The sequence below is a fragment of the Cyprinodon variegatus genome, unplaced genomic scaffold (assembly GCF_000732505.1).
Source record: "Cyprinodon variegatus isolate N-32 unplaced genomic scaffold, C_variegatus-1.0 Scaffold285, whole genome shotgun sequence".
Taxonomy (NCBI): Eukaryota; Metazoa; Chordata; class Actinopteri; order Cyprinodontiformes; family Cyprinodontidae; genus Cyprinodon; species Cyprinodon variegatus.
In genome coordinates this window covers 115606-124290 of record NW_015150738.1, presented here as the reverse complement: position 1 = coordinate 124290, position 8685 = coordinate 115606, and the positions used below count along the sequence as shown (strand labels likewise).

Below are 8685 nucleotides of genomic sequence, written 5' to 3'. Positions count from 1 at the left end.
ATTTCTACCCCTTTCTTGCTTTCAAGAGGGATCGCCACCATGCATCTATTTTTTTTTAAGATATATGTGACGCTTGGAATTCGCACCTCTTAAAGCTGTGTTCGTTTTTACACCCTTATCTGCTCAATCTCTCAGATTAATCATTAACGCTGGCCAAACTTCAGTAAGAAGTCTAATCGGGGTCAGGTCAAAATATCGCCTCCTTTGGTATTTACTGCACACTTGTAACTTTGTTTGGGCCGCTGCAAATCGAAGTCTGAGTGGTTTAACCTGTTAAAGAGCCCCGAGGTGTTACTTGGCTGTCCATCTTGTGTGAAACTGCTGTTACGGTATTGAGCAGCTGCCTGTTTTCTTCACAAACATTGTCACAATTGTCTGTTGCATATAATCCATTATCAGCAATGTCAGGTGTGTTTGCAGAAATATCAAATTTAGAAATGTTATTCAATTTCATCAACTAATAAATCTGGTATTACAGGTAGCGTCAACAACCATATGCATGTTGCACATTTGCAGGAGAAAAGCAGTTTTTAAAACCTGCATAGCAGGGGGCTATAAGCAATTTCTATGCTGTGCAGCTAAGTGGTTGCACTCAAATGACCTCTGAAGTATTACATGCATGCTGGTGTTGCAGGTCTCCATTCTGCCAGAGGCATTTTTTTAAAGAAGAATAGGAGACCTTTATCTTTGTAGTCTGTTTTTGATTAGCAGGTTTGCCGTGTTTATGTGATGGTGTTAAATTTTCACCTGTTGAGTATAGGTATAGCTAGTTTTGTTCTACTTAAATGGTGGAAAGGGTCTGGGTGGCGTAGATAATGTTTTCATTATTTTAATCAGTTTCTCTTCATTTCATTATGGAAGACTCCCCCCACCCTTTTTTTTTATGCCATGTGAAATGATTGAAGGATCAATTTTTACTGATCATTACTGATTCTCATTAAGTAATGCATAAAGTAGTTCTTTCTGTTTTAAAGTCTATGCAAATGTAGATTCATTTTTAGGCCCAGTTGCCTGGGTGTGGACAGTGGAGGGGGAGCAGCAGCATTCAGTATGACCACTGCTTTTGTCTGCACCCAGCTTCAGGGAGATTTCTCTCACCCTTTTGTGAAAAGCCCAAAGCACCTGTGAGATCTAACAACCCTTGCACGCCTCTGTGCAGCAAGATGATTGTGAAGTAAGACATTAAATATTAAGTGGAATGCATCTTGGCCGGTTTCAGTCTTTCCACTGGCAGACTAGGTGCTGCAGTTAAGGTGTCAGACCAAACACAGGGTGCTTCATGACCCAGAATGTGAGAAAATAAGGTGTTAAACAAAAGCCTATTGAACCTAGAATTATGTTTGTTTGTTTTTAAAGAAACATTTATTAAACGTTTATAAAGCTAAATTATCTAAAAGGTTGATTATACAGTAAAATAAGAAGTGACATATAGGTGTAAAACACATGTTTGTTTTAACCTTGACACAGCAGAAACTTGAACACCTTAAACATGTAATCCAATGCACCAATCTTACCCCACCCACCCCTGGAGACTGGTCCAGCAAGCTCTTAATACAAATGGCTTTCAGAGGCCCCCTGACATGCTCTGGCCTTTTTGAAGGTTGACTTCTTTGACCTTTAAAAACAGGTCTGGATTCTTAGTAACTTGTTACTTAACTCTGTTGGTAATGATGTTGGTAATATTATGTTGATAATGACTGGATGGAATCAATTAGCTTATCTGGCATCCCGGCATGTCGTCGTCTCATCTACCGAAAAACCTGAGGATATTTGTGTGCTGCAGTTGGCAGTGATGCATTTCATGCCGCGGGCTCAAAATGAGATGAATTGCTCCCGTTCTGTTTAGATTTTGTAATGGCGTCTGTGGGAACGGGAGAATGCATTGCAAAATCAGATAAACAGCGGCTAAATACCAGAGGTGACTGTTGCGTGTGTGTATGAGTTCACACGTTTGCTGGCAAGGGGTGTGAGGTGGGAAGCGGCTGTTAATTACAGAGAGCTTCTCATGGATCTTAAGGCTTGAACTGTAGTCATAGTGTGTTTACCATCAGGAGACCAAGGCTGCAGTTTTGCAGTACTATGGTGATGCTGGATGGTATTTGAACATTTCCGTGTTGGCTGCATTTTGAAACTGCACAGTATTTCTGCAGATTTAAGGCCAGGTTCTTTGGCGGTGTTAACCTGTTTAATATCACAACGCACTAATCGGTTGCAATATTAGAAAAGAATATTTCAGTGTCATGCATCAGAGCTCTATCTGCAGGTAGTGAGTTTAGTGGTTTGGATATCAGAAGAATATACTATGAGGGTGCTATATTTTTATAAAATAATATCTTTTCTGACTCTTTTCTTTTTTTTTTTCTTTCTCAACCAATGCATAATGCCCCCACCAATGGCCTTGACCGTTCATGCCTTAGGCAGGAAGAATATATGTCAAGTTTGGGCATTAAGGGCAATTGGGTTCTCTAATTGGGTAAATGCTTTATCAGTATCCATTGCATCTATCCATCCATCTATTTTTCATCACGCTTATCTCAACTGTCAATAGACGAGAAGCGGGGTACACCCTGGACAGGTAAGTAGAATCTAGAGAACCCAATTAACCTAACAGACATGTTTTTGGATTGTGAAGAAGCCAGGGTACCCTGAGAGAACCCAAGCATGCACTGGTAGAACATGCAAACTCCACCTGCTTGCTGTAAGGTGATGGTGCTAACCACCACACCACTGTGTAATTAATTCCAGTCCTGTAATTAACTCAATAGAAAAATGTTATTGAGTCACCCATATCTATTGCATAAATTCATAAATACAATATCCCACAAAAAAAATTGCATGCAAGCTGCGCTTTGAGGTGGTATTATTGCACACAGTAAAGGAGGATGATACTTGTGATTTGATAGATGGTGAAACTTTACTTACTTCTTTGTGGAGAATAAGGACGCTGTGCAAAATCTAAAAATCAAGTGCAACTCAGTTTGGAGTAAAGTAATTTTGAATAATGACTTTTCTAAAGAAATGTTGCTTGGTTGTCACAATGTGATTGCTGTGTTTAAGTTTTCAGTTTAACCTTGCTATTTGCTTTCAGCTGCATGCTGCAGGGTGGGGGTGCCTGCAGGTAAAGAATCTGCTCGTGACTGATTTTACTAATCTTTTTTTTAACTAAATGACACGATTTCCCCTCCAAGGCTTTTACAGAAAAGTATTCTAGAACTTTAAGAAATGTACTCAACCTTTGGCATAAATCAATAATTCATATTGCAGTTTCACAGGATCTATGTCTTAGTGTCCTGTGTTGTCATTTCTATTTTCTGAGTCATCCTTAGCTTCCTTGGCTGACTGGTAGGACGGGAATAAACTGCACCGTCGGTCCATCCGAATTTCCCCCGTATCCTGTCATTGTCTGAACTCGGTCAACCCCTGCAGGTTTAATGAAGAGCCCAACACAAATCCGGTGTGGTTCTACTGGCAATAAGGCCCAATGGCTACCAGTTTACTGTTTACATTTAGCATTTTCTGGACGTAAATTGAATTGTAGGTGATCAACCCTGTCTTTAGTTGCAGGCTTTTGTGAATAGGATCAGTATCTTTTCCTTGAACTTTCTTCACACTATCTCACAGTCTTGTTTTTTGTTTAATCCTTGAGGATCTATTGAAGGTCGTCTTAGCTTTTGACACATTACACATTATAGTCACTAGCTATAATCTTATAATGCTACCGTTTCTTTTTTTTTTTTTTGGTTTTTTTTTGACTCAATGTGACTGCTGCTCTGTCCTTTCCACAGAATTGAGGAAGTTTGAATTTTTTGATGAGTCTATCGAGTCTTTGCCAGAAGGAATGATGATGCTTGTGTGTCAACAAGCCACAGCCTGCCTGAGAATGAGCAATCCTGTGACTCCACAGATTTCTCCTTTCATGCTTCTGCCTGACTTTACTATCAACTGTTTACACTGACTTAAATCATGTCTTAACATGTGAAACACAGACTAAGCAGTGTGCTATAAATGTATGAAAGTGTCTGCTTGTGCGAACTGCAATGAATAGTGGCAGAAATGAGAATTTATCCTACAATGTTTTCTTCAACCGTCTAACAAAGGTTTGCTGCTGCTTAGTGGCATTTCCTTTCCCAGACCACTGGGATTTTACTTCACAAATCAGCAGACATTCCAAATCCTTAATCAGACTGGAAAACAAATCGTCTTAAGTAATTAATAGCTTATCTAACTGAGAGCTCTGCAAAACGTTTTTTCACAGCTGTGCAAAATCACAAGTTTCACAAGAAACGTGGGACAGTATGAGATACGGTCCAATGTTAGGGCTTTGTGAGGTCAGGCCAAAGCTGCAGGTTGTTTTTATTAAAGCTGTGATTGTTTTCAAATGCCATCTCAGTTTACAAAAAAAGTAGCATTAGGTTTCTGGTTCTGCATTCTTATTCTGAACCGGTCTATTGTGAATTTCTGGGTGCCTGGAGATACCAACACACTTTCCCAATGTGTGTGTTGATCTGGTGCCAACTGTCCCTGTTTCAGTCAGTTTTAGTTTATTTTCTCGTTTTAATTAATAAAGCCAACCATCTCTTTAAAGGGTTGGTCTGGATGTGTAGATGTAGAGCTCTACAGCACTTCCATCTATTTTCCTATCTTTGTTTAGATCATACGTCATGTGTTGCTGTCCTCTGTAAAAGAACTTTGGCAGAAGGCTGAATGTGTTAACTGCCTGGATCACACTGTGTAAGTCATTTTTATGATTCTAAAATCACTTTTGCCTTTCAAAGTGCTAACATGGAAACTTGTTGCTGTCCTGCAAGCACAGAGGAAAGACAACAGGTGCTACAGAAGTCATGCATCTTTTGGAATTGAGCCTGTTTTCGATCAGCCTTATTTTTGCACCCCTCAGTTGGCAGGGTCACCCATTAGGACATTCTGTTGTCTTTGTTGTTTGTGTCGGTATTGCAGTGCACATTGTTCTGTAGGCTTCTGCACCTCAGGGTAATTCTGTAGCAATGTTTTCTTGCAGCGTGTATCAGAGTGAGATTGTTAAGGATTCCTTTCTCTTCAAGGTGGAGTTTTGCATTGGAAGACGATGGTGTGTTTCTGAATAGAGCCTCCTTGCACTGCCAGGTTAAGGCTTATACATTCATTTTTTTTTTAGCTAGGAACCCCTTTATTAAAGTGCTAAGCCCACTGGTGGAAAAAAAAAAGGAAAAAAAAAACTTCCTCAAGCTTCAGCTGTGTGAAGATTAAGAAACAGGTTATAACATGCTAATTATTAAACTCAGTGGGTGTTGGTAGGTGAGTCTGATTAGCTTCACGTGTGTTTGATGTCTAAATCTGGGTGTGACCTTGTATTTAGTGCACTTGCTATTACTGATATTTTTGATCTCAGAGTAGATTTTTTATTTTTTATTTTAACAAAATAAGCAGGGTCTTTTGGTCGTACAAAATAAGATGGTGTTCCTATACCAAACGTGTTAGATGACCTGAAAGTGTGGCATGTAAAATCAGTTCCCAAAAACAGGATTGATTGATAAATGATTCCCGACGGTGGTTTCTTCTTGTTGATGTTACACGATGAGTGAATGTTTGCGTGCAAGACTTTTCCTGTTGCCTCAGCCTGGTTTTCCTGTGAGCCTGACAGAAATGCCTGTATTGGCACACCAGCTCGAGTGTACAGTAGATGCATCAGATGGGTATGCGCTTTAATTTAGGCTTGAATCTACCTTTATTTTTTATTTTTTTATGTTTTGTTTTTATCTTATTCAGACCAAATCTTCGTACATAGACTTAATTTCATCTTAGATCTGAGTTATGCTCCAGGCGTTGTGAGTAGACATGCCAAATTTTGGTAACTGCACATGTGTGGGAGCCTGCTCGGGTGCTCTAAATAGTTTAAATTCTTTTGCTAGCTTGGACACAACTGTTTTTTCTTTTGATTCCACTTCTAAAAGAGGGTTTACAAAGTGTCAGGCTGCACTATAATTTAACTTTTAACTCAAATAGTCTCCAATAAACAATTTGGAATTTCACTGACCGTTAATCGTTTTATTTATGTTCTGTTAGGGTTACAGTTTTAAGTTCCTCGCTGTCAGTGAGAGGTGTGGGATAGTGATGGGCTTTTGTAGAAACCAAGTTGTGTAAACTGATGCCTGGTCGTTGTTCATTGCCACCTCAGGATTAGCTGCTCTGAATCAGCTACATGCCACAAACATTAAGCACAAATGACTTTGCTAGTTCCAAAGTCTCACTGACCTTAACCTTTTCAAATGACTGTTTGAAGATTGTTATAAAGCTGTTAATATGTCAAAGTTAAAGCTTTATTAATTTTTCTTAGAATTAGTTATGATGGATGGTGGTTGTCTTTTTCCAAGAACTTAACTTGTATTAGAGCCCTTACTCTGTTTACAGCACGTTTCTTCTTCTTACATGTTGCTCATATTTTTTTGTGTGGCTAAAACTAAAATATCCATTTATTTATTTCAGATGTACTAATCTTTAAGATAAAATAGAAGAAACAGACCATTAATCTGCACCCTTAACACTTGTGAAGAGGGAAAAAAACATACAACATTTATTTGGCATAAAGTAACTCAAGTTTCTTTAAATTTCTCCCATTTTACAGTAGTGTTCCCCTCAGAAAATAATGGAGTGTAATGATTGAATAGGTCACCCGCAGTCATGACCAAACACCTTTAAACAACATTGATAACCAAGTGTTCTCGGTTGCATCTTTTTTGGGGTCCTTGCTTTTATTTTAAACCAGTTTAAATCAAATGCATGTGCCGCTGCAACTACTATGAAAATCTACATGTGGTGCAATTATTTCTGCCAGGTTTATTGGAAAAAAAAACAAAATTTTTCTTGCAGCATTACTTTGAACCTTCTGCAAGTACGAACTGCTTCAATGCGATGATGTGACCTTTTTTTTTCATAACTGCTGTGGTGCAGCTGGCTGTAGAGTAACCAATCTGGGCCTTGTCATGCGACATTCTTGAGACATTCTGTCTGATTCAGGCTGTTAACATCAGCATTGCAAAAGTTGCTTTGCAGGTAAGAAAAGCATCACATGTTTAAAGACTAATATTGTTGGCCTTATCTGTGCACATTCATTTCCCATGCCCCTGTTTGTTTTCAGTCTTATCCACCACGTGTATAGTTGCAAATAGACATCTGCAACTATTTTAGCCTAAACAACATTTGCAAGCGCTGGTTGTAAACGTAATTTAGGTCAACACTCGTACTATGAACATGCTGTTATTATGCTATTACAAAGTTTACTTTCTTTGATATTGTGAATGTATCCATATTACTTTTAGCTTTCAAGTGCAGGTAAATTATTGTTGAAATTGTTGATTTTAATATATAATGGAATGGGTTACTTTTTCTTTTCTTTATTTTTATTCATTTTTTTTATTTAGCTTTATGCAAATTAATTTGGAAATACATATTTTCAGGGGGGAAAGCACAGCATTTAAAAACAGAAAAGAATTTCATGGAGTCCTAGAATATTTTTCCAGCGTGTTAACTGCTAATTTAAATAGTCCTTTGTGTTGTTAATATTGTCCAATACTGGCCTTTTTATGCTTAAATTTGAAAAGGGAATTTTACTTGCCAAAGTTTTGCACTAAAAAAATTTAAGATTGTTTTAACTTATATATAGGTTCAAAATAAAAGAAAAACAAAAATGAAGCTTAACCTCATAAATCACAAGATCACATGCAGCTTGACTTCCCTCAGTTGAAGGCTGCTTTGATGAGTTGTCAAATTGCAGTCTTATAATGCATGAAATATATTTAATCATTCGTAATTGCATTCAGCTTTTTTTTTTTTTTTTTTTTTTTATTCGTATTAAGCCCGAGATGCTTAACATCACAAAGTTTCTTAAAGGTTTTGGTTTAGGGTTGTCTTTACTAAACCAGAAGTCCTTATGTTAATTTAATAATCTGGTGGAAGCTGTTATTAAAATAACAGACATTCTTTAGTTGTGATGTGAAAATACTGCATGTTTTTAATGCAGAGGTCATTATTTAGGTATGGATGATAAGATTATGTCCCTATTTAGTTTCATAGTGTTAGCTCACAGGAGACACTGAGGCTCAAAAGACCAGGGTTACTATGGAGTCCCAGGCAGCACTTGTGTAGGCTTGGCTGTAAACATTACATGGTTGTTGTACAAGGTTTGCTGCAGGTGCCAACACCCTCTGCTACTTTTCCTCACAGAGCTCAAAATAATCTCCAAATGCACCGACGAGGTGAGATTAAGCTTGCCCTCCTAATCACGTCCTCTTAAGTGTTTTTGCTAAATTCAGACAGTCTACCTTGTGTAACAGACTTACTGCGGCTAGGTTGTACTACTGTTTTGTTTCTGTCTGACAGGATTCCGCATGACAATGCCGCTAACCTGTTGAGCAAGATGCAGGGCAGAGAAGGGTCTGGTTCACAATAAACAAGACAGGGAGAGAGGTGGGTGGAGTAGAGGGGGGGGCACAGAAAGGAGTTAAATCGGTCATTCAGCAGCCAAAAAAGTTTCGCCACGCCCCAGGTGCCAGGGCTAGTAAGCGCAAGCATCAGGAATGAGGGGAAATGAATGGGTGTTAAAGTCATGCCATTCACATGGTGAGTGCCTTTCGTCTTTTTATCTTTAGCCTCCATCACTTAACATGTAAACATTAAAAGATACTAAGATAC

General features: G+C 38.4%; 1 protein-coding gene across 1 annotated transcript in view; it reads left to right on the top strand.

Annotated features, from left to right (window-relative positions):
- LOC107090209 (nuclear factor of activated T-cells 5-like) overlaps positions 1 to 8685 on the top strand; it is a 33252-nt gene that overhangs the window by 5171 nt on the left and 19396 nt on the right. The window lies entirely within an intron of this gene.